Source organism: Ursus americanus, chromosome 20 (genome assembly GCF_024610735.1).
Source record: "Ursus americanus isolate L20-20 chromosome 20, mUrsAme1.1.p, whole genome shotgun sequence".
NCBI classification, from domain to species: Eukaryota; Metazoa; Chordata; class Mammalia; order Carnivora; family Ursidae; genus Ursus; species Ursus americanus.
In genome coordinates, this window is record NC_142146.1 from 57,943,149 (window position 1) to 57,963,454 (window position 20,306).

The window sequence follows — 20,306 nt, forward strand, 5'->3', positions numbered from 1 at the left end:
TCAAATCCAAGTGTCTACCTGGTTTCACATTTGATTTCATTGTTAACTAGATTTGTCTTTATTTCAAGAGGAATTGGAGCTATCTGTAGTGGAGGTTGGGAGTAATTTAAAGAAGAGAAAATTTATTTCGTTTTACAGAATATCTTCCAGTAGCATTCAGGTATCATCAAATGTTCTTCAGGAAAATAAAATGCTCTGTGTTGGAAACACATGGCACCCACATCCATAGACTTCATAGTAAACGCAGCAGGAATTAGAGAAGTTGCAAATGATATTTTTAGAAGTGTGCTAGTGACAGATCAGATTCCTGAAGACTAGAAAGTGGTTGTCATAACACACTTATCGGAAAGGCATTACGTGATGACAAGTACAGGAACAGAAAATTGGTTAGTTTAACATAAATTACAGGGGAACCTATATTAGAAAAACAAGTACAGAGAATAAATGCTCACGAAGACACGCCACTCTCAAAATAAAAAATAAAATTGCTTCAGTATTGCTTCAATAACATAGCTTGGTTATTCCTTTTAAGACACAGCGTTCAATCACCTGTGGGATACACTGACATTTATATTTATATTAGTTTCCTATTTAAAGCCAGGCATTTGTTTCCAATACAGCAAATGTGGTAATGATTCAAAATAAAGTGTATACAGATATCAGTAGTAATCTTCAAATGAAATATATTAGGATGACTTTGTGCTTGTTCTTCTCATAAATATGTTTGGCCATCCAATTATCTAACAAGGAAATGTGAGATGTATAGGTTAATTATTGCTGTCCACTAAACCATCCTAAGCTCAATGCCTTAACATAAAAATTACTTATTCTCATGCCTTTGTGGATTCTCAGAGTTTGTTGATATGGGCTATGCTTTGCTTAAAACTGTGGGCCTGGTTAAGCCTAGCTAGGGCAGCTCTACTTTAGGTGAATTCATCTTGGGGACTAGGTTATAAAGGTAAAAGCTACCAGGTGTGCTGGTTAATTTTAGGTGAGCTTGACTGGGCCACAGGGTACCCAGATATTTGGTCAATATTCTTCTGGGTTTCTGTGAGGTTATTTTCAGATAAGATTAATGTTTGAATTGACTGGGTAAAGTGGATTGTCTTCCCTAACGTGATTGGTTTTCATCCAGGCATCTGGAAGTCTGAACAAAAAGCTCCCTGGTAGTTCCTAAGAAACTCCTCTTCCTGACTACCTTGAGATGGGACTTGGGTCTTTTCCTCCTTTGTGCTCTAACGGGAACATTGACTCTTCTTGAGTCTTGAGGCTGCAGGTTTGATGACTGCAGATTTCAGGATTTCTCAGCTTTTAGAATCATATGAGCCTATATATATATATATATATATATATATATATATATATATATATATATATATATATATATATTTAAAAAAACCAGGGAATATATGAGTTGTATACATGTATATATGCCCCTTCTATTGGTTCTGTTTCTCTGGAGAGCCCTTACTAATACACTTGGGGAATCACTTCTCAAGAAAACATACGTTTTCTTAATGTCTAAACTCAGAACTGGCTCACTGCTACTTTCATCTGGAACCTACTAGCCAGACCAATCACATGTCTAAGCCTGAAGTCAGCAGGGAAAAAAAGGACACCGTGCTCATTATGTGGTCATGGCAAGGTGCTAGTGCACTTCAGCGGGCTCTAAGCCAAGAGTGGCTGATGGCCCAGCGAGACAGAAGACAGGACCTGGAGACAGCAATCCAGACTTGGGTTTATTGGAAGGACTTCTATACAGTTGGTCCGGGAGCGGCAGATGGGACAGAGCGTCCTCTGCCGCGGTCTATCTCAGCAAGCCTTTATGATGTAGCAATTAGCCTAGCAACTCTAGGTAGCCCTTTCCCTCCTTGCATGACAGGTGTTCCAAGGAGGTCCAGGCCTGCCATCTGGACATTATTCATTACAAAGGAGGTGCTCTGGGTTGGCCACCCCCTAAGTTCCTGACCTTGAACGCTGAACAGCATGTTTCTCTAGATATCCTGCTTGATGGGCATATAGAGGGAAGACAGGGTCTGTATGTTCTCAAGGTAACTAACTGGGGCATTCAGGGTGTGCTTGCACCAACCAGCCATCCAGCCCGTCCTGTACTCAAGGGTGAAGATTTGGGACCATTTATTCATTATACTTCAGTGGAGGTCACATGACGAGCCTCGTGAGCTTTGATTTAATATCTCTTTGTTAGTTATTTTATTAATGAAAATAAGAAAGCTGATCACCTGTAGAGTACATTTTCTTTACATAAAATTTAAGGATCAGACATACAATTTAGAAAGTTATACTGTAGATGTCATTTCTGTCCAGGAGTAGAGGCCACTGTAAAAATTGCCCTGATAAAAACATAACTGTAAAATTAAGAGATATTAGCTGCTTTAGAGGATTGGAATCCTTTACATTTGGTTTTGGTTTTAGTAGATATGGTCATTAGACTTGGAAAACTAAATTTTGCACTCACTCCAAAAATCTCAAAATATACATGAAGGAAATGCTCCAATATGAAAGATAAAGACAACAAGAGAGAGAGAGAGAGAGAGGGCAGAAATTTTTTTTTTAAATTATAGTTTATATTCTTAAGAAGGACAAATATATTGCATATGAAGACAAAGATCATAATATTACAATAAATCACAATTAAAAAAGAACATTTAGAGAACAAGAAAGAGATCTTAGGAGTTAAAATATTATGGAGAAATATAAAATTCAATGTAACACAGGGAAAATAATTTGAGCAAAGTTTCTGGAAAGTAGAACAATGACAAAAAAAAGATGGAAAGTAGAAAGTTAGAAAAATTAAAGCATTGGCAGGATGTCGAATATCCAATATCCAACTACTAAGATTTGCAGAAGGCAGGAGCATAGAAAGCAGAAACGAAGTCACTGTTTAATGAATTAATCAAGAATACTGCCCGTCCTCTCTCCCAAACCGCCAGAACCAAATAATGGGAAGTTTATTAAACTTTTAAAATAGTAACATCTGATGCTATTTAAAATGTTTCACAATGTAGAAAATGAAAAAAAATATTTTGAATATTTTTATTTAAAAAACCCACATACACCTAACCATGACTAAAAAAAAAAAAAGAAAAGAAAAAAAGAAGCCAATGATTTGCAATTGTCACAATTATTATGAGCTAATTAGGAGGAAGTTTGTGTGGAAAAATAGAATTTTAAAAGGCTCTGAGGTGAACAGAAGAGTGTACGTTAGTGTACTTTCAACAAGGACTGCATTCATGTAGCAAAGACAGTAGAGGTAGAGAACTGATATGGAAAAAAGGTTGGAAAGTAGGCAGAGGTTGGAAAAGGCAAGTCTTCTGGGCTTGTTGAGGAAGCTGACGTTAACTTCAGTACATTAGGATGGCATTGGAGACTTTCGAGCAACGGAAAGAAGGGATCAGATGTGTCTAATTATGAAATATGTTCGATTATGATGATTTCCTCAATTTGCAATCTTAGAGAATACTCTTGGTGTCTAATCATGGGTCACAGAGCAAACGTGTACTTGCTCATGAACCTGAGAACGAATCATGAGATTTATGTTATATGTAGATAGAACAGGTGGTGATCTACATTATGTAATTTCACGGACAAATGGAAACCGCTTACGTAAAGTACATTACTTCATTTATTTATCAATATCTGTAATGTATGTAGCAGGACATGTATATTAGTGATATCTTCTTATTCCTCCAATTCTCCTATCCCAATATGGCTTGGAAGAGACAATACATTGTTTTCAATTTACACTAAAGAGCAAAAGACTATAAAAAGCCTTGGACTGTTTTATCATGGTCACTTTTTAAACTAAGTTTTTTAAACCCTTCTTTTAAAAATCTGGTTCTTGTTTTCTAGGCTTATCCTCTGCCTTTTTATCCCTTATCCAACAAGGTCTCTAGCTACTGAGATACTGTTTTTCCCCTTCGCTAGAATTTGCATGCCAATTATTCTTTATACACTGTCAGTTGTCTGGGGTCAGAGAGGATAATATTTTTATCCTATGATTATTTATGAAATGTATGCCCAGAATATTTTTTTGTCAGATGCTATGCAATACACCAGGGACAAAGAGATATTAAGATACAGTTTTGTCTTGATTCTAGTAGTACTGGTCTGGAGCACGTGCTAAGTATGTATTTCTTGACTGTCTGTTACTATGCACCAAATAAATACTTTTTGAATGAATTTTAATCTCAGTTTGCTTTTTAACATTTAAAGTTTAATTTTAAGTAGATAAAACATCATTCCCAGACAAAAATTTATTAGATATCTCTTTCTTATCAAAAAATTTCTCTATCTAGAATAGACAGAATTTCGTGCCCATCACCTTTGCCTGTAGCGTCATGCCAACACTGTTACATTGCATGGCAAAAGAGACTTTGCAGATGTAATAAAGGGTACTAATCAGTTGACTTTAAGATAAGAAGATGGTCTTGGATTATCTAGGTAGGCACAGTACAATCACATGAGCCCTTAAAGCAGAAGAGGACGTCAGAGGGGTGCAGATAAAGGATAAATCAGAGAGATTGGAAGCATAGAAGGACTCCATCTGCTGTCATTGGCTTGAATATGGAGGAGACCATGTGGAAAGCATAAGGAAATGAATTCTGCCAGTAACTAGTCATCTTGGAAAAGGACCCGAAGCCCTAGATTGAATTGCAGACCTGCTGACACTCTTTCAGCCTCGTGATACACTGAGCGGGGAAGCCACCTGTGCCATGCCGGACTTTTGACCTACTAACACTGTCAGGTACAAATGAATGTAGTTGTACGTTTGTAACTTGTTATGCAGCCATAGAAATCTAACTCCCTAAATCAATGTTCATTACTACTGTAAACTGACACTACACTACAATGTTAAGAGATTTAACCACATAGAAAAATGATACATTTAATTAATTATATTTAATTGTATGTTTAATTTAAAGAATTATAATACTGGCACTGTATTTACGATTAGTAAAAACATAATCAATGTAAGGGCAGAACGCAATTTGCATCAGTGTCTAAAGAGGTTTTGTGTTACAATAGAAAAAACACTGGAACAGCAAGCAAACCAATCCTAGCCATGTGACAGCAAATCTGTTGTTTCCTCTGCGTGCTACACTTCTCGTATTTCATATGGGTGTCATACTCGCTCTCGTCTCCTCTCAAAGGGCTGTGAAATTCTAATGAGATAATATGTATAAATGCACTTTATAAAGTATAAAACATAATGTAAACGTGACACAATTATTATTAGACTGCTCCTAAGTGAAATATTAATGTTTATATTTTCTCTGTTAATTCTGAATAGTTTCCATAATTCCACAGTAATTGGGTTTCATAAGTGATGTAGCTTCCTCAAAAAGGTAAATAGATTGATGGATGGCTCGGTGGGTAGGTAGTTAAAGGGATATGTATGCAGATTTTTAAAAAAAAAATAATTGTTCTAAAGAAGATTTAAAATGTACTTAGAAAACCCTTTTTTCTGAATAAATGATTTTAGAGGGTTAATATCATTGCAAATGTCTCAACTCATTAAATACCACTGTGTAATTTATATACTTTTTAAAAGCAAAGTTGCTCAAGCAGCAAATTCAAAGTGACAAGACTCTTTATATCATATATGGGGCATTATTAATTTTGCCGCATCTCCAGGAGATGCTAAAAATAGTATGTCATTAGATTATGGATGTACACAGAGTTCTCTAAGGTCTAGGTACTCACAAGTAAAAGATGAAGGCATTAAAAACCTCATTAATATAAATAATAGTGTGAGCCAAACAGACATCACCTGAGGCAGGACAATTACTGGTCAGTAACTCCTTATCACTTGTCTGTTCTCATCTCTTTAGTTTTAGTGCTTCACTTCTTATCCTTTGATCTGATAATTCTTGTTTTACACCTCAGGCCCTTTTGTTATTTTCTGGCAAGCAAACTGATCTAGTAAAGATTCGACATAATCAATCTACATTTAAGTGTTTTCAGTAAATCTTTATTAATACTGAATGTAAAGGTTCAAGATTTTTTTCTTTTTTAGTGATTATCAAGATCTGGCCGTGACGTGCATTAGATGTTTTTCTATATTCTGATTGGACTTGAACTTTTATCTGTGGGTTCATAGTTTTCATCAAATTAGGATATTCCTTGGCCATTAGGTCTTCAAATATTTTTTCTTCCCTTTTCAGTCCATGCGCTCTTCGTGCTTCATTCTGCCCCCATGTCTTCAAGCACACTGATCTTTTCGTTTGCAGCGTCTAACCTACTGTTAAGACCATTCAGGGTATGATTTACTTGAGATATTGCTTTACACCTCTAAAAGTTCTGTGGTCTTATTTATTGGTTTGCAAGTTTTCATCCCATTGCTATCTTCTAGTCCATTCCTCATCATATTCATAGTATGGTTTATATTCTTGGGTTTGGGGCATATACGTTACAGCTATTTTAAGACGCTTGTCTGGTAATTTATCTCTGTCATTTCTGTATCCCTTTCACTTGATTCATTTTTCTGCTGTTATGGGCCATATTTTTGCATGCCTAGTAATTTGGTATTGGACCTGGACCTTATACATTTTACATTGTTGTGTGATGGATTTTGTCTTATTTCATTCAAGAGGTTTGGACTTTCACGTGGCATACAGTTACTTGTAGTCGATCTGATCCTTTGGGGGCAGCTATTAAGCATGATGAGGGTGGGTTCAAAGAAGTATTCTACAGCTAATTTGTCTCAACTTTTAAAGTGATATCCATATGTGAACTATTCCCAAGGCTCCATAAATTTAAATGTATTTCTGCTTTTGACATTTTTTTCAACTCAGGGATTTTTTAGATTGATTCACTCCATCCTCATGGAATTTCACCCTTTTCACTTACAGATGGATAATGAGATAAATATTCCAGGAGACCTCTCTGTAGCTCTCTTTCTGAGCTCTTGACTCCTCTCCAGTATTCTTCCCAGCACAGCTGAGCCTTCTTCACCTCCTTTAACTCTGACTTCTGGCTCTTCGTCCTACTGAGATTGCTTGGCTTTCTTTGGTTTCTCTTTCCCTGGATGACAGCCTGGACACTGCCTTCAGAAAATAACCTACTTCAATCATCATGTTGGTTTATTTGTTTCCTTTCTCTCAGGGATGACAGTCCTGTGTTGGTTGTTGTCTAATGTCTGAAACCTGTTGTTACATATGTATGTATGTATGTATAGGTATATCCAGGGTCATTCTCATGGTAGTGTATTACTGGCAGAAGTGGAAATGCCCTTGAAGCTACAAAAAAGAAATAATTTTCCTATCCCTTTTCACTGAAAGGGTGCAGAAATAATGATATAGCATAGACATAAGGATACCCAGTACCTGGATCTTTATTTTAAAATATGATTAATGATCAAAATGAACCAGAACTCGTTAGAGCAACGGGTGATTTTAAATATGGGACAAGGAAAGTAAAAAGATGAGCCTGGAAATTCTTGCTACATGAGAACGTAGAAAAATTGCTACAGAATTGGTGAAGGCATGTCAAATTTTTATAGGTGCCTCAACAGCTCATCTGGACATTTGGCAAACACTTCAGGGGTTCCGATGAAACACAGATGGGCCAATGTTTTAGGAGTAAGGGTCTCTCTAAAAATAAAGAGCTACGTTATCGGAATAATAGAACAAATATAGATTCATCCCAACAAAGACCAAAACAAAGCCTTCACAGGATAAAGAAGATCCACCAACAATTTAACTGTCATGTAGAAAAATTGAACACTCTTTCAGTGAAGACAACAAAATCAAGATTCCCTACAACTTTTCATCTATAATGTTTCATATATAATTAAAACTTAATAGACGTGTGAAGAAGCCGGAAAAGGTGATCCATAATCAAAAGAAAATAAGTGAAGAACAAAATGCTCAGATGGTGGATTTGTTGGAATTAGCAGACAAAGACTTCAAGATAATTACTAGAAATATGCTAAATAATTTACAGCAAATGATTTATAGAATGGTGAGGAGATAGGGGATTTCAGGAGAGAGAGAAAATCTCTTTAAAACATACATTTAAAAAATCTCAGAACTAGAAAGGTAAAATACCTAAAATAAAATTATTGAATGGGACTGACGACAGATAGAACACTGCAAAGAATGTGAAGACCAGTAAATAGAAACTAATCTGAAGCACAAATTATCTAATCTGAAGTGCAGACAGAAAAAAGATTGAAAGAAATAAACACAGCCACAGTGACCTGGGGGATAATAACAGGCAGTCTAAAATACATGTAATTGGTGTCCTAGAAGGAGGGGGGAAAGTGGGGGAAAAATATTAGCACCACCCTCAAAAAACTGTTTAAAACATCAACTCACACAGCCAAGAAGAAAGAAAACCCCAAGGTGGATAAACACATTGAAAACCATCCTAGGTCCCAATATAGCCCAACTACTTAACCTAAGATATAAAGAAATATCTTGAAAATAACCAGTTAAAAAAAAAGAAAGAAAGAAAAGGAAAAGAGAGAGAGCAACATGTACAACAGAGACACATAAACAGGACAACTAATTTATCAGCAGGAATAATGAAGGGCAGAAAGCAATAAAATGACACCTTAAAAGTGCTTTAAAAACACATATTTACCTAGAATTTTACAGATAGTGAACGTATCCTTCAAAAAGGAAGACAAAGTAAAGACACATTCAGATACAAAACTCAAGAGAATAGGTGCTAACTGCGAGAGTCACGACAGGAAATGAATCAGCCTGAAGAGAAGTGAGTGGAAACAATTCTTGCATTATGTGTGAGGAAGTGTGATAGCAATTCAAGGTGAAATTAAGGAAGCATATTGTACTTCTGAAAATGAGCACCATGAAACTGATTGAAAAAGTTAATAATAAAATTCCATATAGGAGATAAGATGGAATAAGGAAAGCAGCAGGGGGATGGAAACTGGGGACTTGGGGGCTCCCAGCTCAGTGCTTTGCTTTTTTAAGGTGAACTGGACCCTGCCAACCCCACAGCAGAAAAGTACTAAAGAAATAGATGGCTTTTTACAATTGCGAGAGATTAAAATTGGAATGCTAGGCAGGTAGGACTTTGAGAAAGTGCAGGAGCAACTGGGGAATGATAGGATTGAAGAATAGGATTATGTTTTTTTTCCAGAAAATGGCTTAGTAGCATACAAAATGGAAACCTCTGTATAGACAGAATATTCAAGATCAGCGAGGTGAGACAATCAACTACTGTCTGAGCTGCGTTGCAGAGACTGAACTTCCAAAGAGGGGGTACTTTCATTGCAATTCTAAATAGGATATTAAATGCAATTCTAAATGGGATGTATCCTTTGGAGACACTAACTTTGGATGTCGAATTTCACTGAAAGATCCTTCTTTGTATTAGACCTGGTAGGGCTTCCCAAAGGTATTATTCATCTTAGTTTCTCAGGGATCCCTGATAATTTATAAAAATGGAGATACACTATATTTCTCTGAAAATCTTTTAATAAAGATGTCCACCCAGGCCCTCGCCCAGACTTTGACTTTAGGGGTGGGAGCAACTGTCATGTGACCTTCACTTCCCTCTTCCACATTTGGCAAGTTCTTTGTGAAACTAAAAGGAACTTCAAGGACCTCTTCCAGAATACAGGTGAAGAGAGCTTTCCAACTAGAGGGTTCACGGGTCACTTTTCAGTAGATGGAAATGTTGGGACCCACAAACCTTCCAGAGATTGGTGCTGGGGCTAGTTCAGTCCACAGGCGGCCTCTGCTGGGGGCTCACCTACCTGAATCCCCAGTCCAGGGAAGCCCCACATTCTGCATCCGGGACCTCCCAGCCGCTGACCAGGTGCTTTCATCACAGATAAAGCTGGTTCCTTCCAAACCTTCAGGCCACTCGGGCTTCTCTCTCTCAGGCTTGTGTTGAGGGAAAGCAAGAAGAAATGCTGGCTTGTGGAGTGTGCCCCCCTCACACACTCCCATTTACCACTCAAGGGATGGACATATTTCAGTGATTCCTGGGACGAGCATTTAGTGGCCCTTTCCCCTATTGAATTTTGCAAACGACACTGAAGTGACCTTCCAAAATGAAAAGTAACAAAGTGATTTCCTAAAAAATAAAAAGAAAATTAAAAAAGAAGTCAGTAGGAACAATGGGACAAAGAACACATGACGAAAAATAGAAGACAAATAATGAGAACACAAATATATCAATAATTATGTTAAATATATGTGGACTTAATGCTCCAGTGAAGAGTCAGAGATTGTCAAACTAGATAAGCAAGCAAGACTCATCTATGTGCAGTTTAGAAGAGATTAATTTTAAACACAGGAAAGTTGAAAGCAAAAACAACAGAAAAGAGACACTATGTGAACACAGCATAATACGACTGATATGACTCTACTACTAATATTAGATAAAGCAGATTTTTGGACATGGGGTATTACCAGGTATTAGAAATATTAATGATGGTAAAAGGGTCGATTTAACAAGAGGATCTAAAATACTAAACTGTATGTACCTACTAACAGATCTCAACAAAATACGAGGTACTAAGTGTCAGACCAAGAGGGAAAGCTAGAGAAATCCACCCTTATTGTTGGACATGTTGCACCATCTTATTTCCATACATTTCTAGAACATAAAATATTAAACTAGTCTGAGACAAGTCTCAATAATGGTTGCTTTTCGTGGAGATTTGACTGTAAAGGGCAAGAGGTATTTTCTCAGGATGATAAAAATACTTATTTTCTTCATTGGGAGGGTAATTTTACACAAGTACACATTTGTTAAACTTCTCTATCTGCTTAAATCTGTGCACGTTATTGCTTTTGAATTCTACCTCAATGAAACCTCAAAATACTGCCGACTATTTTACATAATGCCCTTTTTTCACCCGCCACATGTAATACTGGTTTTTTAATATATTTACATGTATTATTTTCCCTATTAGAATTAGAGTCCTGCCTGAGTTATTCATTGACCTTTGCGATTTTGCAATACTTTGCCCAATTTAGATAATCAATCAATATCAATCGACCAAATAAAAGTGAACTATAAGTATTGAATCCAACATTTTCAATAGGGTTAACTTGATTGTGTGCTGTGAGCAGGGGCTGGCAAATGGTGCCCCACAGGCTACATTCGGCTCACTGCTCCTCTTGTGTGGTCACAAGCTGGGAATGGTTTTTACATTGTACATGGTAGGGAAAAAAATGAAAAGAAGAAAATACTGTGTGACAAGAGAAAAGTTACATAACATTCAAACTTCAGAAACCATAAAGTTTTGTTATAACTCAGCAAAATAAAAGGGTGAGAAAAGATCTATCACGCATGCTGAAGCTGATAGGGTTTCCCAGTATCAAAGTAGGCTTCAGGGTGAGGGTTTTTGCCAGATACAAACAAGGAGAATTCAAAAGGTAATAGTTGTAAGTGCTGCAGGCACTGCCGAGCTGGGGCCAGGAATCTGGAGGGCAGTAAGCTTTCAGACCCTCCGTAATAAAACCTGCCGTAGAGTGACTGCAATAACAAACTATTTCTTAATCACGAGCCATGCAAATAATCAGCTGTTTCACAAGCTACAAAGTGACAGATGGGGTCATGAACAGATTTAGTAAGAGGGGTATAAATGATTATGTAGGCTACAGGAGTGGATACAATTTGGAGGCTGTGAGATAAGGAGATAACTGGTTTCTGCCTACACAGTTTCAGCAGCTTTGCAAAGATGAGATTTATAAATACTTTATAAATTAAAGAAATTAACTGCAGCATCACTAAACTGAAAGTACCACCTACACCACTTGCACGGTTTTCTATTAATAGCGAGTGAAGCATTAGCTGCCAAGGCCTTGGAATAAATTATTATGGAATTAGACCTTGCAGAGATGAGTTATTGCCTCTCATATGCACATTACTTGTAGCAAGAAAATACCATATTTGGAGTCAATCTCTTGTAGAGTCCAAAAGCTACACACAGTTACAATGACATAAGAGCTTAGACTTACAGCCTTATTAATGTTTTATAGAAATGAGGTGGAGAAGATAAAATGGATAATAATTTAAATGAAGATGAGATGGTTCTTCAAGACTGTTTGGTCCTTTTCTGGTCTCTCAGCTATTTCTAAGAGTACAAGCAGGCATTCCTTCTTTTAAGAAAAACTCATTATTCTATGGCACTACTCACTAAGGAGAGAATCAATTCAGTATTACTTACATGGAAGAGTAAAGTTAGAGAACGCTGAGGCCCATGTTTAATTAATTGTGGGATATCTCTGCAACGTGGCTAAAGGAGGTTTCAGATCAGCATCATCTGCCTATATTTGACAGAGTGTTTGTAACTCTTACTACAAATAACACCCTGTTGAGAATTGCATATTGAAAAGGAAAATGGATCGGTGGGATGGAATATCAGGGTAATTCGCAGTTCATAAGGACCTTATGTGGCCAGGCCTTAAGAAAGAAACTGAAACCACCACATGATTACTGTTCGGGCTTTCTCTCTATTTTCACTTTGGGCTGTTTCCTTGTTCAGTCGTGCTACTGACCAACCTTCTCTTGTGTCTGAAAATGGCTGCCATTAGCTCTTAAATTTAGAGTCTTCTTCTGAAGAGGGATGCCATGATAGAGATTAAATGACTACATTTCTTGCTAAGGAACTCTATGTCCCAGCTGGTGTTATTAAAGTACCACTCCTAGTCTGACCACAGCAGGTCCTGTAGCCCTACAACTGTGTTCAGAGAAAGAGGTCTCATTGATCTAGTCTGACCAGTACTCACCAGTCCAACCAGAAAATATAGCAATAAGGCAGAAATAAACAATGTATCTCAGTTGTCTAAAAAATGGTCTCATCCATAAAACAAGAATGCTTTGCTTGCCCTGGTTAAGACTTTATAGAATTGCTGAGCAGAAGAATGAAATTAAGTATGTTAATAATATTTGTAGTTTTGGGGACACCAATCCTATGAGCTTTTTTGTTATTTTTAAAGAATTTCTTTCTTTGTGGTTCTTGTTGGAAAGCTAAGCTTCGTGCACACACTATAGAAGTTAAAGATGCTAGATTCTCACATCCCAAGTCTCCCTAACATCTCAGGCATGAACATGTGACCTTTGTGGGCTACACAGAGGACTTCACCAGGGACTGCACTGGTGTGACGTGGCGTTGCCATGAGTAGGATTTTGTGTTGGATCAAGGCAGAACGCTGGCCAGGTTCAATGGTCCTATTTGTTACTTTGACCCATGTTTCCATTGGTCTCAAAGCCTGGCTCTTCCAGCCTGCTAGTTCTTTTTTCTATGCTCTTATTTGAAATATATAAACGCAATAGATTTTCAACAAATTTATTTTCTACTTAGGCATAAAAGATCTAGATCTACCTGAGTTGGTTTCTCTTGCTTGCAACTTAAAACTCTCATCAGTTGTGAAAGTACTCATAAAATACAATTCATAAATGCTGAATGTTTGATTTCCATTTGTAACCCTCAATGCACCAACCTAGAAAGTTATTAAGAAAGTAACAGTAAGAAGATGAGCTTACCATGAGTCCATGCCCTTTCAAAATTGACATCTACATGCATTTTTCAGATTTCATTGAAAGAGCACTAAGGATTTATGCATTTGATCGTAAATCAATTTCACCTTAAAAATAACAACAAAAAAAGCACGAAAACCAAATACTGAACTCTAGTTAATGATATGGATGTTGAAGTTTTTGTGGCAATATACTGATTCTATAACTTTGTTTGAAATGCATCAAGAAATAAGGTAGATGAATCAATGGTCACAGGGATGTGTAGATGAATATGGATGAATAGGTATGTGATAAAGCAAATACAGTAAAATGTTAATTTCAGCACTGACATCATGGATATATGAATTTTTACTGTGAAATTCTTTCAACTTTTCTGTATTTTAAAAATTTTCCCAATGAAATGTTGGAAAAAAAAAATATCCAGTGAATCAGCACCTCATAATATAAAAAATTCATTCTCGACTAATAGTTCTATGCATTTGAGAATTTAGAGGAATCTCTATTCCTACTATTTCCATGATAGTATTTTACATTGCTTTAAACTCACTTACCTTTGAAGTTTCTAAGTTCAATGTGTAGCAGGCTTTCTGTTTACAGTGGATCATCTTAATTATTCTTTTCAAGTTTTTAATTCCACAATGAATAATTATGTCTTTCGGAAATACATGTGAGCAAAATCCGAAAATATAAATTGTCTGTGTACTCACCACTCAGAGATATTTGGTGTACATTCTTCTAGAATTTGCTTTAATAAATGCCCTTTAAAAAGTTGGAGACACTAAGGCAAATATATGGGAAACATGCATTATATTTGTCATTTAATAGATGTGGCCAGAAACCCGGCTTCTTAAAATCCAAATTTATCATTTCCCACCTGCACCTTATCATGACAAATATTTGTTTTTATCCTTCAGATTTCACATTGACCTATTCCATGGGTATTTTATGTTCTATTGATTTTCTCAGCTAGTACAATATTGTACATGTATTTCATAATACAATATTATTGGATTGTACTGTCTCAATAGCTTAGGGACTGAGATGTTTATCAAGTACCGCCTAATAGGCACCACCATGAATAGTGCCACAAAAATAACATAAAGGAAATAAAACTCATTTTAAGAAATATTAAACAGGTCATTTTGTTGAATGGTTAAGATAGGTAGCTTCTCTGAGCCTTACTGCTTGGACCTTAACAGCTTTAAAAGAAGTAATAAAACACGCTTGTACAGCTCCTGCAGTACACGTCGGAAGCTCAGTAACTGTAAGCGATCATCTCTACTATGCTCCTTTTGTATACGGTCAGCATATCGACAGTAAAACACGCAAAAATCATTTGTACTCAAAAGAAGTTTTCAGCATTTTCCCACAAATATTTTTCACATTATAGACGTTTTTATGATGCTTTTCTCATTGATAATGCAGTCCTATCATTTGTTTAGACAAGTTCTAACACTACAAAGTCTAGATTTTTTGAGCCTCAGTAAATGAGATTTTATTATTTAAGAATCTAAGATATATAACACCTGGTGTTTTGTAGTCTTTGGTAAGACATCATTCTTTTACCACTATTCTGGACTCTTGACTCTAGGACTCCATTTGTGTGTAATGAGTCATTAAAGAGAGGAAAGGCTTTATTCCTAAAATTATATAATATTGTTTTTTTTCTTTATGAATTAAAGGTTTCCCATTTGTCATGTAATAGCCGTTACTAATCTGTTCAAATCATTTATGAAATTCTCATTTTCCATCAATGCTTGTTATATGTTTATCATTCACAGAGAACGAACGATATATTAATTTTGCTTTCTTCCTTATCTAATGGAATTTCTCTTCCAACTCACCTTATGTGAGTCAACTGACATGTGGCAAGTACCAGTCTCACAGATGGATCAGTAATGACAATCACACAATTGCCGCATTTTCTAACACAGGTGCTTGGATTGGCTTTGCCTGCGGGCCAGCAATTTACAAATTTTTGGCAGACCCCCACGGTTGTAAAAAGAAGCAAAGAGAGAGCGCTTGGTTGGCACTCTTCTTTCTCTGCAATGGGCCCTATGGTTGAGCCAGACTCATGGCTATCGTGGCTTCTTCGTCTCTGAATCACTCTTGACCCCTATCTACAACTTGCAAGGAAACCATTTTGGTTTAATTACAAATATACAAATTGAGTGTGGAAATAATGACTTCCTTCATGCAATATTTGCTACCAAAAAAGAGTAGAAACTGTGACGCTTGAAGACAGTATTTTTTGTTCCCAATCCAAAATGAAACATTTTTACAAAAAATTTAAAAAATACACCTCAGGGGCACCTGGGTGGCGCAGTCGTTAAGCGTCTGCCTTCGGCTCAGGGCGTGATCCCGGGGTTCTGGGATCGAGTCCCACATCGGGCTCCTCTGCTGGGAGCCTGCTTCTTCCTCTCCCACTCCCCCCCTGCTGTGTTCCCTCTCTCGCTGACTGTCTGTCTGTCAAATAAATAAATAAAATCTTTAAAAAAATATATTAAAAAAAATACACTTCAAAAGAGATTTCCTTTAATAAAAGTCATGTATTTGCTATTAATTTTCAAGTTTAACCTTTGATTTTCCAATCATACCTTTGACCTTCAAACTTGAAGACATATCTAGAGAGTGACTATTTATATCTATGTGGGTGAGTATGAAAATAGTGCTTGTGAGCCATTTTTCAGCATGAGTGCATATGAAGATTTGTCTTTAGTGAGAATTTATGCACTGGGCTGGTTTCCAGGAATCTTAACATGAATTGGAGATAGACTTACCCTTGAGGAACTCGTGGTGGAGTTGATGAGAATGTCAGTGTGCCCCCTTTCACTAAGAACTGTGACTAAACTGAAGTAATACTGCTGGGGGAGAAGGAGTTGTGCCTGAAGTGGGTCTAGGAAAGTAATAGAAAGAGCCTGACATAGACTTAGGGCTCACAGGGTGTGCCGCGCTTCGTTGGGAAACCATACAGATGTAGGTAGTTCAAACAAAGGGAAATGGTGGAGCAGGTTTGTTCTGGAAAACGGGATTTCTGTACGTTTGTAGGGAATAATTAAAGATGTGGTGTTTGGACAGATAGTCTTGGATCAGGCATGATCTACTGATATATCCTAAGGGGTATGGGGTTTACTTCAATACAGGCCAGGCAAATTGTAAGCATGTCCAGAATAGAGCATTTGAAATACACACTTTACTAGTAAACTCGTTCCATTTCCTGTGCTGCCCCATCTCACTGCACCACAGTACACGGAGTGAACCTAACCAAAATCTTAGAGCCATTCTGGTCTTTCTGTTCTTTCACATCCCGTGTCAGACATTAAAACGTTTTGCTTTCACTCTCAGAGCATGTTCCATCTTCTTATCTGAACCTTCACCATTATTATTCACTTTCGAGCCACAGTCATTTCCTGTCTGGACTGTTAAAACAGGCTCCATATTGCTCTCCCTGCTTCTCTTTGGACTACCTTTCCTGGGACTCCGTTTGTCACACGACAGAATGATCTTCTAAAATCTAAATCAAATCACAGTCATTCTGCTTCTTACCCTCCTAATAGCTCTCCATCTAAGAATTTAGAATAAAATGCAAAGTCCTAATGTTGTTAGGAAACCCTACGTGGTTCAATTTGATCTCCTGTGACTTACGCTATCTTTTCTAAACTCACTATCTTTTCATCAAACACAATAAGCCTATTTTTGCCTTGGGGTCTTTGCACTAGCCTAGAATATTCTTTCTCGGATATTTTCATGACAGCCCCATTCTTGCTATTTTCATCTCAGATTTAGGTATCACTGACTTGGGGGACCATTTTGACCACACAACCGAAGTCATCCTCCAGATGTCCCTTATCAGTGCTCTTCTAAGTAAAACCCTCTCAGTGGTTGGAAATGGGAATAAAGAAACTGCAACAGGATGTAAAACAATGTACTGCTTTCTTAATCAAGGAAGTTGTGTAACAAAAAAATGTCAACTATGTTTTTTTGACAAATTCCACATTCGCACATAAAAGCTACCCTTCATTTATATCTTATGTGTAAGAGTCATACTTGCTTTATTCAGCAGCTACAGCCAGTATGGTGGAAATTCTAGGAAGAAGTAGCTTTATCTTGATGGGGAGCTTGGGTGGCTCAGTCAGTTAAGCAACGGACTCTTCAGCTCAGGTCATGATCTCAGGGTTGTGAGGTCAGGCTCTGCGCTAGGTGCAAAGTCTGCTTAAGATTGTCTCTCTCCCTCTCCCTCTGCTCTCTCTGTCTCTCTAAAAAGGAAAAAAAAAAAAAAGACCTAATGGTCTGACAAAAAACCTGTCTGGGAATATTCTGACTTTTTCCCTTTGCTACCCTCCTCTTATTTCTTATCAACCGGAAACAGGAGGAAGGGTGTGTCTATGCATAACATGAATATCAAAGAAATTCTGTCTGGGCAAGGTTATGACACCAAAATGCTGCTGCTACTTTTCCTTCATCTTGTGAGAGAACCGGGAATTGGCCTGGCCTGGGGCAGGCAGGTCCTCCCAACACTGTATTTCTTCCAGCTGCATCGGATGGAGATACATTCTGATATTGATTGAAGGAAACTGCAAGTGCCTATTTACACATTCCATTATGGAAATTAAAAACTATAAATTGTATTTTTATTTAAGGAGTTTATTGGGTTCTTTTTTCTTTTTTTCCTGTGTAAAAGAATCAATACCTTGGTTGAGATTCTAGAGTTCTGTGCCACAGATCATGGAAGAGCCATTCTGGCATGGAAATGTTAAAGGTGGTTGTTACCGGTTATTTGTAGATATTGAGGAACTTTAGTAAATCTCTCGCCGAATGTAAAATTTTGAATAGTACTGCCTTCATAGGTCCTCCAGGATTAGTCTGCAGCAAAATGACACACTAAGCAGTTGAAGGTATTAACAGGTCGGATGGGATTGTTTAGTATCTTCTGTTATATTGCTGGACAATGCCTGCCAAAAGCAGCGATATGGGTATTTAACTGTGGTCGCATTTTCTTCCCTGACGATAATTAAGCAACAGGCTTGGCTATCCTTTTAAAAGTACATGTTGTTATTTGTTTTGAGTTTGAGTAGATAATAATATATGCACATGCTGCAAGGTATAAAAGGCACTCAAAGATAGAACGTACAAATGAATTCTCAGTCCCGCATTAATTCACAGCCGGCTAGTTCCTGCCTCAGAGGCACTCACTGTTACCCTGCTTAGATGTGCTTCCAGAGATAACCTCAGGTACATTCAAGCACACATCCCATGCATATTGGCTTTGAACAGAAATCATAATTTATCTATAATATTGTGCACCTTGATTTCTTCCAATTAAAAAAAACCTGCAGGGGCATCTGGGTGGCTCAGCCATTTGGCCGTCTGCCTCTGACTTGGGTGCTAATCCAGGGTCCTGGGATCGAGCCCTGCAGGGGGCTCCCTGCTCAGCGTGGAGTCGGCTTCTCCCTCCCCTCTGCCTCTCCCCTTCATGCTCATGTTCTCGGTCTCTCTCTCTCAAATAAACAAATAAAATCTTTAAAAAAAAATCTTGGAGATTTTTCCATATTCGCACATAAAAAGTTACCCCTCTGATTGCTTCATGGGATTCCCTCTTATGGATAAACCAAATTAGCTTCAATACTTTCTTGTTATTGGACATTTCAATTGTGTTCTTATCCATCTAATAAATAATTTTTTAAAAATCTTATAGAATTCCTAGGATATGTGTACTACTCTTTTTCTTCCCCTGAGAAATAGCGTCCTTTCTCAATTTACACGCAAAAGGTTGTATTTAACAAACTTCTACTTGAATTACATTAATTTTCTTTTTTCTCTTACTTCAATTCTCAGGCTTAGCAAGCTGATTATATCAGATGTCCTTTATAAATTTTTCCTATTAACCTTTGTCTTTTTTTTTTTTTTTACTCCTATTTACTTTTATTTTATTTCGCTTACTTTTCAATCCTATCATGTTTTCTTTGTGTTTTCGGCTGGGATAGTTCTTTTCTGTGTTGCTTCTAATATGGGCTTTCTACCTGAGATTTTATTTTTTTCCTCTTCTTTCCTGTGCTTTGCTAACTTATATGCTATCTTACTCTGTTATCTACACATTTGTCCTGGATTCTTGTATCTCTGCTTTGAACTGTAAATTATGTCATTTCTTGCTTCATTATTAAGATTTTTAAATTTATTGGCAATATAGTTCATCAATTTATATTTGCTCCATGAAATCTTTTTATTCCCTAGTGCTTTTTCTTCATTTTTCCACTTTCTTCCCTCTTATCCTAGCAGTTTCCTGTAAATGCTGTGCCGTTTTCTTAATTTCAGTGAGTTCAGTTCGGGGACCAATAATTTGCAGAAATTTTATGTGAGGCAGGAGTTTTTCTTAGGAAAAAAATTATATTAGAGCAATATTTCCTCAGTTTATCCCTGAAATAAATTATTATATTCAAAATAAATTTTGATATTTAATGATGGCATTTAAAATCTCTTGGCTTAATGGTCCCCCTGTGTTCATCTTGGCTTTTATCAACAAAGGCTAGCTTAAAACATTGAAAGGAAGAAGCATGGGATGAATTTAATATGTCTGGGCAAAAAGAGCTGATTTATTCCAACTCGAGGTTAGCAGCACCAAGCCTCTTGACTCCTAATTGAAAAAGACACCCCAGTGGAGCCTATCGCAAAGAAAGAAAATCATTAGTAGGAGTGCTACTCAAACCGAAAACTGCAGTGTTGTGATTCAGTAAAAATGATTTTATACTCTTATCTGATGGTGTTGATACTCATTTTTGTAGCAGAACAATTAATATGAATGTTGTGATCACCAGCTGATT